At 43.7% G+C, this 14,357-nt stretch overlaps 1 protein-coding gene across 2 annotated transcripts in view; it reads left to right on the top strand.

Moving 5' to 3' along the window:
- Nucleotides 1-14,357, top strand: part of LOC115166143 (synapsin-2) — a 39,799-nt gene that overhangs the window by 10,876 nt on the left and 14,566 nt on the right. The gene's annotated exons all lie outside the window — the stretch shown is intronic.

Raw genomic sequence — 14,357 nt, 5'->3', positions numbered from 1 at the left:
CTCTTAGAAAAAAGGGTTCCAAAAGGGTTCTTCAGCTGTCCCCATAGGATTACCCTTTTGGGTTCCAGGTAGAACTCTTTCGGGTTACATGTCAAACCCTCTGGAGAAGGGGTTCAACATCAAAGGGTTCAACATCAGCCTGAATACAACAGGTGTAGGTAGACCTTCCAGTGAAATGCCTACTTACAAGCCCATAACCAACAATGCCATTATAGCAAGCGTCCCACCCTAGTCAACAGCCAGTGGAATCGCGTGGCGCGAAATACAAATACCTCAAAAATGCTATAACTTCAATTTCTCAAACATATGACTATTTTACACCATTTTAAAGACAAGACTCTCGTTAATCTAACCACATTGTCCGATTTCAAAAAGGCTTTACAGCGAAAGCAAAACATTAGATTATGTCAGGAGAGTACCCTGCCAAAAATAATCACACAGCCATTTTCAAAGCAAGCATATATGTCACAAAAACCAAAACCACAGCTAAATGCAGCACTAACCTTTGATGATCTTCATCAGATGACACTCCTAGGACATTATGTTATACAATACATGCATGTTTGTTCAATCAAGTTCATATTTATATCAAAAACCAGCTTTTTACATTAGCATGTGATGTTCAGAACTAGCATTCCCACCAAAAACTTCCGGTGAATTTACTAAATTACTCATGATAAACGTTGACAAAATACATAAGAATTATTTTAAGAATTATAGATACAGAACTCCTTTATGCAATCGCGGTGTCAGATTTTAAAATAGCTTTTCGGCGAAAGCACATTTTGCAATATTCTGAGCACATAGCTCGGCCATCATGGCTAGCTATTTTGACACCCACCAAGTTTGGGGCTCACTAAACTCAGAATTACTATTAGAAATATTGGATTACCTTTGCTGTTCTTCGTCAGAATGCACTCCCAGGACTTCTACTTCAAAAACAAATGTTGTTTTGGTTCCAAATAATCCATAGTTATATTCAAATAGCTCCGTTTTGTTCGTGCGTTCAGGTCACTATCTGAAGGGTCACGCGCGAGCGCATTTCGTGACAAAAAAATTCAAAATATTCCATTACCGTAATTAGAAGCATGTCAAACGCTGTTTAAAATCAATTTTTATGCAATTTTTCTCATAAAATAGCGATAATATTCCAACCGGGCAATGTTGTATTCATTCAAAGGCTGAAATAAATAAATGGAGTAGTCTTGTGAATGCGCATCTCAGTTTCACTCTCCCCAGGCTGACCATTCACAAACTCTGCTGCTGTTCTTTGCCCAGAGACAGCAGACACCCCATTCCACTTTCTGGCAGCTTCTGAGAGCCAATGGAAGCCTTAGAAAATGTCACGTTACAGCACAGATGCTGTATTTTCGATAGAGATGCAACAAAAGGACAACAAATTGTCAGACAGGGCACTTCCTGTATGGAATCTTCTCAGGTTTTGGCCTGCCATATGAGTTCTGTTATACTCACAGACACCATTCAAACAGTTTTAGAAACGTTTTTTATCCGGCCGTGCAAATACTGCCCCCTAGCCCCAACAGGTTTTAAGAAAATAGAGTTCAGAAAATATTTACTAAAAAAACTAAAGTCAAAAATAGCACAACCCTTAAAGTGATAGATAATAAACAGTGAGTAGCAGCAGCGTAAAAGGGGGGGGGGGGGGGGGGGGTCAATGCAAATAGTCCAGGTGGCCATTTGATTAATTGTTCAGCAGTCTTATGGCTTGGGGGTGAAACCTGTGAACGATCCTTTTGGATCTAGACTTGGTCCCAGGGTCCTTAGCTTAGTGATGAGCCTTGTGGGCACTATGTTGTTGAACACTGAGCTATAGTGAAGGAACAGCATTCTCACATAGGTGTTCCTTTTGTCCAGGTGGGAAAGAGCAGTGCGGAGTGTGATTGAGATTGCCTCATCTGTGGATCTGTTGAGGTGGTATGCAAGTTGGAGTGGATCTAGGGTTTCCGGGATGATGGTGTTGATGTGAATCATGACCACCCTTTCAAAGTACTTCATGGCTACTGACATGAGTGCAACGGGGCGGTAGCCATTTAGGCAGGTTACCTTCGCTTTCTTGGACACAGGGACTATGGTGGTCTGCTTGAAACATGTAGGTCTAACAGACTCGGTCAGGGAGACGTTAAAAATGTCAGTGAAGACACTTGCCAGTTAGTCACCGCATACTCTGAGTATACGTCCTGGTAATCCGTCTGGCCCCGCGGACTTGTGAATTTGACCTGTTTTAAGGTCTTGCTCACATCGGCTACATAGAGCGTGATCACACAGTCTTCCGGAACAGCTGGTGCTCTCATGCATGCTTCAGTGTTGCTTGCCTCGAAGCGAGCATAAAAGGCATTTGGCCTGTCTGGTATGATCTCTGGTATGCTGGGCAGCTCGCGGCTGGGTTTCCCTTTGTAGTCCGTCATAGTTTGGAAGCCCTGCCACATCCGATGAGCTCCAGAGCCGGTGTAGTAAGATTCAGTCTTAGTCCTGTATTGAAGCTTTGTCTGTTTGATGGTTCGTCTGACGGTATAGTGGGATTTCTTATAAGTGTGCGGATTAGTGTCCCGCTCCTTGAAAGTGGCAGCTCTAGCATTTAGCTCGGTGAGGATGTTGCCTGTAATCTATGTCATCTGGGTGGGATATGTATTTATGGTCACTGTGGGGATGACGTCGTTGATGCACTTATTGATGAAGCCGGTGGCTGAGGTGGTATACTCCTCAATGCCATTGGATGAATCCCGGAACATATTCCAGTCTATGCTAGCAAAACAGTCCTGTAGCGTAGCATCTGCGTCATCTGACCACTTCTGTATTGAGCGAGTACTTCCTGCTTTAGTTTTTGCTGGTAAGCAGGAATCAGGAGTATTGAATTATGGTCAGATTTGCCAAATGGAGGGCGAGGGAGAGCTTTGTATGCGTCTATGTATGTGGAGTAAAGGTGGTCTAGAGCTTTTTTTTCATCTGGTTGCACATTTCACATCCTTGTAGAAATTAGGTAAAACAAATTTGTTTCCCTGCATTAAAGTCCCCGGCCACTAGGAGTGCCGCTTCTGGATGAGCATTTTCTTGTTTGCTTAGGGCTCGTTGAGTGCGGTCTTAGAGCCAGCATCGGTTTGTGGTGGTAAATAGACAGCTCCAAAAGTATAGATGAAAACTTTCTCCGTTTATAGTGTGATCTACAGCTTATCGTGAGGTACTCTACCTCAGGCGAGCAATACCGCAAGACTACCTTTAATATTATACATAATATACATTGATGTTATTGTAAAATAGACACACATCCCCACCCCGTAGCTGTTCTGTCCTGCCGATGCACGGAAAACCCAGCCAACTGTATATTATCCGTGTCGTCGTTCAGCCACGATTACAGTTTTTAATGTCCAGTTGGTAGGATAATCTCGAACAGAGTTTTTCCAGTTTATTCTCCAGTGATTACACGTTGGCCAATAGAACGGATGGTAGAGGCGGGTTACCCACTTGCCAACAAATTCTCACAAGGCATCTTGATCTGCGACCCCTGTATCTCCTTCTTTTCTATATGTGAATGATGGGGGTTTGGGCCTTGTCCAGGAGCAACATTATATCCTTCGTGCCAGATTCATTAAAGAAAAAATCTTTGTCCAGTTTGAGGTGAGTAATTGCTGTTCTGATATCCAGAAACTATTTTTGGTCATGGTAGCATCAACATTATGTACAAAATAAGTTACAAACAATGCGAAACAACACAGAAAATAGCACAATTGTTTAGGAGCCCGTAAACAGCAGCCATCCCCTCTGCCGCCCTTTTCTTCAACATAAAGGGTTCTATATGGAACTAAAATGATTCTACCTGCAACAAAAAAGGGTTCTTCAAAGGGTTATTCTATGGGGACAGCCGAAGAACCCTTTAAGGTTCTAGATAGCACCTGCAGATCTAGGATCAGATTCATCTATCCTCAAGGGTTAACACATTAGTGGGATAACACATTATCTGATACTGTATCAGAGGTTGGGGGAAGCTTCTAGTCCTGATTGACATGCTAACCTCCCATATACAGGTGTATCTGCCTTTCTTCACCATACTAGAATGGAACCAAAAGGGTTCTACCTGCAACCAAAATTGATTCTTCAAAGGGTTCTCCTATGGGGACAGCCAAAGGACCCTTTAAGATTCTAGATAGCACCTTTTCTCTAAGAGTGCATGAACAACTGTGTATATAGACAACACTGTGATGTCAGAGGTTGTTGAACTGGAGTTGAACTGTCTATAGATAAACTATAGCCAAGAACCAAGACAAAGTGTGGGAACAGTCTTCCTTTGTTAAACAGAACTGGGACAGCACTCACTCACAGAATGGCTGCTCAGTACAATATCATCCTGCCTCAGAAGGAAATATTAGAAACAAAGCAGCACTTATATTCACTAGCTGTTCTTTGCTTGCTACCTGCTTGAAGTGGCACGTCAATTTCCCCTCAACTGACAGGCTTTCAAATGCATACTCACTAGTGGTTCTGTATTGACCTTGTGCATTGCAGGAATGAAGCATGTAAGCCAGATCACCTATCACCACTATACTGGAAGTGTCACAAATACGGCATGCTACAGAGGCCTCTTGAGATACTAACGTGGTAAATAAACCCAGATATAGGAGGTTAGCATGTCAATCAGGACCAGAAGCTTCCCCCAACCTCTGATACAGGATCAGATAACTTATCTCCCTTTTTATTTATTTAACCAGGTAAGTTGACTGAGAACACATTTTCATTTACAGCAACAACCTGGGGAATAGTTACAGGGAAGAGGAGGGGGGATGAATGAGCCAATTGGAAGCTGGGGATGATTAGGTAACCATGATGGTATGGGCCAGATTGGGAATTTAACCAGGACACCAGGGTTAACACCCCTACTCTTACGATAAGTGCCATGGGATCTTTTAGTCCCATTTACATTACATTTACGTCATTTAGCAGACGCTCTTATCCAGAGCGACTTACAAATTGGTGCATTCACCTTATGATATCCAGTGGAACAACCACTTTAAAGTAGTACATCTACATATTTTTTTTGGGGGGGGGGTTAGAAGGATTACTTTATCCTATCCCAGGTATTCCTTAAAGAGGTGAGGTTTCAGGTGTCTCCGGAAGGTGGTGATTGACTCCGCTGTCCTAGCGTCATGAGGGAGCTTGACTGGGCTGAGCGGGAACTGTGCTTCCGCAGAGGTAGGGAGGCGAGCAGGCCAGAGGTGGATGAACGCAGTGCCCTTCTTTGGGTGTAGGGACTGATCAGAGCCTGAAGGTACGGAGGTGCCGTTCCCCTCACAGCTCCATAGGCAAGCACCATGGTCTTGTAGCAGTCCCATCTGAAAGACCGCACCCTACACAGGGCAATGTCCCCTATCATTGCCCTGGGGCATTGGGATATTTTTTTAGACAAGAGGAAAGAGTGCCTCCTACTGGCCCTCCAACACCACATCCAGCAGCATCTGGTCTCCCATCCAGGGACTGACCAGGATCAACCCTGACCAACCCTGCTTAGCTTCAGAAACAAGCTAGCAATGGGATGCAGGGTGGTATGCCCGTAATGGTTAACCTTTGGGGATAGATTCATCTAATCCTAGATCTGTAGTTCAAATCAAATCAAATGTTATTGGTCACATACACATGGTTAGCAGATGTTATTGCGAGTGAAGCAAAATGCTTATGCTTCTAGTTCCGATAGTACAGCAATATCTAACATGTAATCTAACAATTCCACAACAACTACCTAATACACACAAATCTAAGTATAGGAATGGAATAAGAATATATACATGGAAATATATAGATGAGCAATGACTGAGTGGCACAGGCAAGATGCAATAGATGGTATAAAATACAGTATATACATATGAGATGAGTAATGCAAGATATGTAAACATTATTAAAGTGGTATTATTAAAGTGACTACTCATCCATTTATTAAAGTGGCCAATGATTTCAAGTCTGTATGTAGGCAGCAGCCTCACTATGTTAAAAGCTATTTTTCAGTTTCTTGGTCCCAGCTTTGATGCACCTGTACTGACCTCGCCTTCTGGATGGTAGCGGGGTGAACAGGCTGTGGCTCGGGTGGTTGTCCTTGTTGATCTTTTTGGCTTTCCTGTGACATCGGGTGGTGTAGGTGTCCTGGAGAGCAGGTAGTTTTCCCCCAGTGATGCATTGTGCAGACCTCACCACCCTCTGGAGAGCCCTGCGGTTATGGGCGGTCATTTGCCAAATGGAGGGCGAGGGGGAGCTTTTTACGCGTCTTTGTGTGTGGTGTAAAGGTGATCTAGATTTTTTTTTTCCCCTCTGGTTGCACAAATTTGGTAAAACGGATTTAAATTTCCCTGCATTAAAGTCCCCGGCCACTAGGAGAGACACCTCTGGTTTTCCTGTTTGCTTATGACAGTATACAGCTTGTTGAGTGCGGTCTTAGCACCTTTTCTAAGTGTTCTGTAATTCCTACTGCGGGGAGAAAGGGGAAAAGCAAACCTCTGACCTTGTTCCATCTGTCTTTGTTTACCTTGTGAGGTATAGCACATCATTGCTCTCACAAGACACACCCCCTTAAGTGGTTGACAGTTTTCAAAATAAGAAGACAGCGTAAAATGAAAAGCAATAGGTATCTTGGTGTAATAGTAATAGTATTAGTAATTTTAACTAGAGTACAGCAGTGGAGAAGGTGGAAAGTTTTAAGTTCCCTGGCGTACACATCATGGACAAACTGAAATGGTCCACCAACACAGACAGCGTGGTGAAAAAGGCGCCTCTTCAACCTCAAAAGGCTGAAGAAATTTAGCTTGTCACTGAAAACCCTCACAAACTTTTACAGATTCACAATTAAGAGCACCCTGTCGGGATGTATCACTACCTGGTACGGCAACTGCTCTGCCCACAACCGTAAGGCTCTCCAGAGGGTAGTGCAGTCTGCACAATGCATCACCGGGGGAAAACTACCTGCCGTCCAGGACACCTACATCACCCGATGTCACAGGAAGGTAGGACAGCGACAACCCGAGCCACTGCCTGTTCACCCCGCTATCATCCAGAACGTGAGGTCAGTGCAGGTGCATCAAAGCTGGGACTGAGAGACAAAAAAGCAGCTTCTAGCTCAAGTCCATCAGACTGTTAAACAGCCATCACTAACATTGAGTGGCTGCTGCCAACATACTGACTGAAATCTCTAGCCACTTTAATAATTAATAATTGGAGTTAATAAATGTATCACTAGTCACTTTAAACAATGCCACTTTATATAATGATTACATACCCTACATTACTTATCTCATGTAAACTCAGCAAAAAAAGAAACTTTTTCAGGACCCTCTTTCAAAGATAATTCGTAAAAATCCAAATAACTTCACAGATCTTCATTGTAAAGGGTTTAAACACTGTTTCCCATGCTTGTTCAATTAACCATAACAGTTAATGAACATAAACTTGTAGAACGGTCATTAAGACACTAACAGCTTACAGACGGTAGGCAATTAAGGTCACAGTTATGAAAACTTAGGACACCAAAGTGGCCTTTCTATTGACTCTGAATAACACCAAAAGAAAGATGCCCAGTGTCCTGCTCATTTGCGTGAACGTGCCTTAGGCATGCTGCAAGGAGGCGTGAGGACTGCAGATGTGGCCAGGGCAATAAATTGCAATGTCCGTACTGTGAGATGCCTAAGACAGCGCTACAGGGAGACAGGACGGACAGCTAATTGTCCTCGCAGTGGCAGACAATGTGTAACAACACCTGCACAAAATCGGTACATACGAACATCACACCTGCGGAACAGGTACAGGATGGCAACAACAACTGCCCGAGTTACACCAGGATGCACAATCCATCCATCAGTGCTCAGACTGTCCACAATAAGCTGAGAGGGGCTGGAATGAGGGCTTGTAGGCCTGTTGTAAAGCAGGTCCTCACCAGACATCACCGGCAACAACGTCGCCTATGGGCACAAACCCACCGTCGCTGGACCAGACTGGACTGGCAAAAAAATGCTCTTTACTGACAAGTTGCAGTTTTGCCTCACCAGGGGTGATGGTCGGATTCGCGTTTATCGTCGAAGGAATGAGCGTTACACCGAGGCCTGTACTCTGGAGCGGGATCGATTTGGAGGTGGAGGGTCCGTCATGGTCTGGGGCGGTGTGTCACAGCATCATCGGACTGTGCTTGTTGTCATTGCAGGCAATCTCAACGCTGTGCACTACAGGGAAGACGTCCTCCTCCCTCATGTGGTACCCTTCCTGCAGGCTCATCCTGACATGACCCTCCAGCATGACAATGCCACCAGCCATACTGCTCGTTCTGTGCGTGATTTCCTGCGGGAAAGTCAGTGTTTTGCCATGGCCAGCAAAGAGCCCAGATCTCAGTCCCATTGAGCACGTCTGGGTCCTGTTGGATCGGAGGGTGAGGGCTAGGCCATTTCCCCCAGAAATGTCCGGGAACTTGCAGGCGTCTTGTTGAAAGAGTGGGGTAACATCTCACGGCAAGAACTGGCAAATCTGGTGCAGTCCATGAGGAGGAGATGCACTGCAGTACTTAATGCAGCTGGTGGCCACACCAGATACTGACTGTTACTTTTGATTTTGACCCCCCCCACTTTGTTCAGGGACACATTATTCCATTTCTGTTAGTCACGTCTGTGGAACTTGTTCAGTTTATGTCTCAGTTGTTGAATCTTGTTATGTTCATACAAATATTTACACATGTTAAGTTTGCTGAAAATAAACGCAGTTGACAGTGAGAGGACATTTATTGTTTTGCTGAGTTTATATACTGTACTCTATTCCATCTACTGCATCTTGCTTATGCCGCACGGCCATCGCTCATCCATATATTTGTATGTACATGTTCTTATTCATCCCTTTACACTTGTATGTATAAGGTAGTTGTTGTGAAATTGTTAGATTACTTGTTAGATATTACTGCACTGTTGGAACCAGAAGCACAAGCATTTCGCTACACTTGCATTAACATATGCTAACCATGTGTTTGTGACCAATAAAATTTGATTTGACTTAGTGCCCTCAAAGCTCATCACTAAGCTAAGGACCCTGGGACTAAACACCTCCCTCTGCATCTGGATCCTGGACATCCTGACGGGCCGCCCCAGGTGGTAAGGGTAGGTAACAACACATCCGCCATGCTGATCCTCAACACGGGGGCCCCTCAGGGTTGCATGCTCAGTCCCTTCCTGTACTCCCTGTTCACTCATGACTGCAGGCCAGGCATGACTCCAACACCATCATTAAGTTTGCCGATGACACAACAGTGTCTGATCACCGACAACAACGAGACAGGCTATAGGGAAGTGGTCAGAGACCTGGCCGTGTGGTGCCAGGACAACAACCTCTCCCTCAACGTGATCAAGACAATGGAGATGACTGTGGACGACAGGAAAAGGAGGGCCGAGCACTCCCGCATTCTCATCAACGGGGCTGTAGTGGAGTAGGTTGAGAGCTTCAAGTTCCTTGGTGTCCACAACACCAACAAACTAACATGGTCCAAGCACACCAAGACAATCGTAAAGATGGCACGACAAAACATATTCCCCTCAGGAGACTGAAAAGATTTGGCATTGGTCCTCAGATCCTCAAAAGTTTCTACAGCTGCACCATCGAGAGCATCCTGACTGGTTGCATCACTGCCTGATATGGCAACTGCTCAGCCTCCGACCGCAAGGCACTACAGAGGGTAGTGCGTACGGCCCAGTACATCACTGGGGTCAAGTTTCCTGCCATCCAGGACCTCTATACCAGGTGGTGTCAGAGGAAGGCCCTAAAAATGGTCAAAGACTCCAGCCACTCTAGTCATAGACTGTTCTCTCCGCTACCACACGGCAAGCAGTACCGGAGCGCCAAGTCTAGATCCAAGAGGCTTCTAAACAGCTTCTACCCCCAAGCCGTAAGACCTCTGAACATCTAATCAAATGGCTACCCAGACTATTTGCTTTGCCCCCCAGCCCCCCGGCCCCCATTTTACACTGCTGCTACTCTCTGTTATTATCTATGCATAGTCACTTTAGTAACTCTACCTACATGTACATATTACCTCAATTACCTCAACTAACTGGTGCCCCGGCAGGGATTGATAAGGGGGGAGAGCCATGGAGTAGTGATGAAGGGGGTCAAGGGCAGGTCATGTTAAGGGAGAAATACAAGTTTATGGCCCGTATCACTTCTTGTCCTGCCTAGCAGTAAAAATACACTGTTTGTACAGATGTGTAGGAAGGGACAGCCTAGGAGGAAGGGTTAAATGTCAGTGCTTGTGTGAAAAGGTTTTTGTCTAATGCAGCTGTATTGATCCTCTGGGAAGAATAAACTTGGTTAAGCTTTCATAGTGTCCGTCAAGTTTTAACTCTGAAAATTAGAACCTAACAAACCAAAAAGGGTTCTCCCATGGGAACATCTGAAGAACTGTTTTTAACCCTTTTTCTAAGAGTGTAGCGAGGCAGAGAGCCATCACTCAATCACTTCAGTGTCGCAGTGGAGACACATACTGACTAGGATATTGTTGGAGGAAGATGAAGACATGATCATAATTTAGTTTCTCTTTGTTTGACATCTAAATCAACCAATCAACGGTTAATTGTAAATCACTGATCAAACAAACTAAAAGAGTTTGACTATTTCTTTATTTGGCCTTGTTTTCACAATGGATGGAAGCGAATGTTGATGAAACATTAGTATTCAGTTAATACTTGCTCCCATCGTACCGCAACCTGTCAAGATCATCTCTGAATCATCTTACTCTCACACAAACATCCATTTTTAGAGGCCATTTTAGAACATCTGAAATGTGGAATATATTTGGAACATATTTTCATGTATACAATTTGATTGACCCAAACACTGACTCGTTCACTCACTCAATCTCTTTCTTTTTGCTCCCATTTCTATCTTAGACTTGGGTATAGATCATTTGAATACGAGAGCTATAATTACAGGACATTGATATGCACCATTGGGTCTTTCCTTACAAATGTTTCTTCACATAATATGGCCCTTAATATTTGAAGTGTTGATTGTAATTATACCTTCATAGGATTATAATGGATGGCCTCGATTTAAAAAATAAATAAAAATTATTTCACCTTTATTTAACCAGGTAGGCCAGTTGAGAACAAGTTCTCATTCACAACTGCGATCTGGCCAATATAAAGCAAAGCAGTGTGACAAAAACAACAACACAGAGTTACACGTAAGCAAAACTACAGTCAATAACACAAAATAAAATAAAAATAGAAAGGTCTATGTACAGTGTGTGCAAATGTAGAAGAGTAGGGAGGTAGGCAATAAATAGGCCATAGAGGCGAAAATCTGTATATATCAATGAGAGCGACCTCATTGATATATTCAGAGAAAATAGTCTGCCCGAGAATTGAACCCTGTGGCACCCCCGTAGAGACTGCCAGAGGTCTGGACAACAGGCCCTCCGATTTGACACACTGAACTCTATCTGAGAAGTAGTTGGTGAACCAGGCGAGGCAGTCATTTGAGAAGCCAAGGCAATTGAGTCTGCCGATGAGAACGTGGTGATTGACAGAGTCGAAAGCCTTGTCCAGGTCGATGAAGACTGCTGCACAGTACTGTCTTTTATCGATGGCGGCTATGATATCGTTTAGGACTTTGAGCATGGCTGAGGTGCACCCATGACTGCTGAGATGTTGGCCGGGGTAGGGGTAGCCAGGTGGAAAGCATGGCCAGCCGTGGGAAAATGCTTATTGAAATTGTCGATTATTGTAAATTTATCGGTGGTGACAGTGTTTCCTATCCCCACTGCAGTGGGCAGCTGGGAGGAGGTGCTCTTATTCTCCATGGACTTTACAGTGTCCCAAACATTTTGGAATTAGTGCTACAGAAAGCAAATTTCTGTTTGAAAAAGCTAGCCTTTGCTAGATAAAAGCTCTCACAGTAATGATGCATCATTTGAGCAGTAGTCATCTAACTGGAGTGGCTCTTACTCATCAGTAGCTATATTAGACTGCCCGCTCTTAGAAGACAAACCTCAACCTTCATCACAATACCAGCCACCTCTATCTAGATCTCAAATTGGGCTCATCACTTTGAGAACCGTGCTGATTTATAAATAACGTAAAAATGTCTCCATCTACATTACACAGCATCTGTTGTTCCGTGCATGGGTAATTTACCAGCAATTCTACATGGATCGCTTTGAAATGTCTGGCACCTGAATTCTGTTATAGACGGTCAGTTATTATTGATGATGACACCATATGGTCCTGGACAAGTGGCATGTAGGCTACTTCATTCAATGCAGGAAGATGTTATTAGCATATGCAATGGTCAGGGTGCAGAGCAAAAAAGCAAAGATCAAGCAGTTGATTGAAGGTTTAATCATCTCTGCCTCAATGCATAGACCTACGTAATGTAACCATCTGGAGTTTCAACCTGGGCCTTCAGGGAGCTACACGACTGTTAACTCGCTGAGCAAAGCCAAGGCATTAGCTCGGGGAGCTAATGCAAGTATTCAGGTCTCAGGGAAGGTTACTCGTGTGTTTGGTTCTGAACCACCTCTGTTCTACAAATATATTCAGTACATCCTCCAGAAGAAATATAAGTTGAAGTAGGAACTGAATCAGGGAGACGGTTGTGATACTGATCCATCCCTTAAACCAGGGCTGCCAAACATTCTTCCTGGAGATCTACCGTCCTGTGGGTTTTCAGTGCAACCCTAATTTAACACACATGATTCTACTAATTAGGCATAAAAACATGTTCATAATCATCATCGTTGCCACTGTCTAATAACGGATGTTAAAAAAAGAACGATAGCAAAAATTTGTTATGTCAAAATGATTTCATACTCCACATTTAGGGGGGCCACAAGGGGGTCCAAAATTGTTGTCACAGGGGCACGGCCCCCCCTGCACCCCCTCCCAGAAACGCCCCTGGACAGTAGATCTCTAGGAAGAGGGTTTGGCAGCCCTGCCTTAAATCAACCCCTACAATTTAATGCATTGTCACTGTGATTCTGTCTGTGAGTCATGTCTTTGGCAGCCCTGCGTATATCCATTCAGAGGCCATTTATCATAACACAGTGTATCTACAGGTTTTCATTCTACTGTGACTGTGCTAGCGTGATTCATATTCAGATGCTTGTTTTCCTCCACAGCCACAGATAAATCCCAGACTCAAATGAGATCAGCCATGAATTATTCAGCTGTTCCTCATTAGGGTGTGTTTGACATACAATACCAACGTGAAATAAACAAGCAGAGGGTGGCAGGTAGCCTAGAGCGTTGGTGCCAGTAACCGAAAGGTTGCTGGTGCGAGTATTCAGGCCAACCAGGTGAAACATGCATGATCAAGGTACTGTACTTAACCCTTATTTGCTCCTGGGGTGCTGTACTACTTTGGCTGACCCTGTAAAACAACACATTTCACTGCACCTATCTGGTGTATGTGACAATAAAACATCTTTATATGTATGATAATTGCTCAGATTGTATTTTTCTTCTGCTAGTAGACTTCAGCGATCACTGCTATTTATGTGGAATTTCAATAGAAATTGAAACCTTGTATGGCCCCGCTGTAAATATATGTATGCAGCACCTTTTGATTACTTTGGCCATTGAACTGTACAGCACCATTTCCGAGGAAGGTTAAGATTTTTTTTCTCCCCTCTTTGTCCGTGGGCATATTCAACAACTGCAGTGTGTGTGGGTTCTATAGTGCCCAGCCTGTCTATCGACAGGGAATGAGTGGCAGTGTCTGTACAGACGTAGCTCGATGCTAAACTGACTCTCAGTAGACAAAAAAATACTTTAGTCCCCACAAAGGCTTTTATCTTGGACAAAAACCATAGCTATTGACCCAGATCATTTCAGCAATTGTAAATTGTATCTTGTTCACAGAGGGCAGTAAAGATCCACCCGATGGCAGCAATTGCTGCAACAGGGTAGCCTACTAAAATGTCATATAACAGGGATATATATCGGAACAATAAACAAAAATGATCAGGGTGGGGCCATACTTGCGAACATTAGAAACATTTGCATCAGCCAATTAAAATCTGTGACGTAGTTGCACGTGAAAGCTGTTCCCATTATATGATCTGGTACGTTAAGCCCTATGCTAAAATGAGCAGGTGGTGGTGATTATTTCCTGTAACAAATTTTGCATCAGTTTATCAGAGATCTTATACTTTTTATCCACCAAACAATGGCATAATTGATACAAAATCCAAAATTTTTGCTAATCCGTTTCACACCCATCCATGTGCTTTAACGGGAAAAAAATATCAACTTAAATATTGTATAGACCTTTATCTTCCAAAATGTGCGATTTTTCCTTTTGGAATTTTGTCTGGCATTAGTAACTAGTAGCCTAGT

The sequence above is a fragment of the Salmo trutta genome, chromosome 28, assembly GCF_901001165.1.
Source record: "Salmo trutta chromosome 28, fSalTru1.1, whole genome shotgun sequence".
Lineage (NCBI taxonomy): Eukaryota > Metazoa > Chordata > Actinopteri > Salmoniformes > Salmonidae > Salmo > Salmo trutta.
The sequence above is the reverse complement of the archived record's forward strand: the minus strand, read 5'-3'. Positions and strand labels throughout refer to the sequence as shown.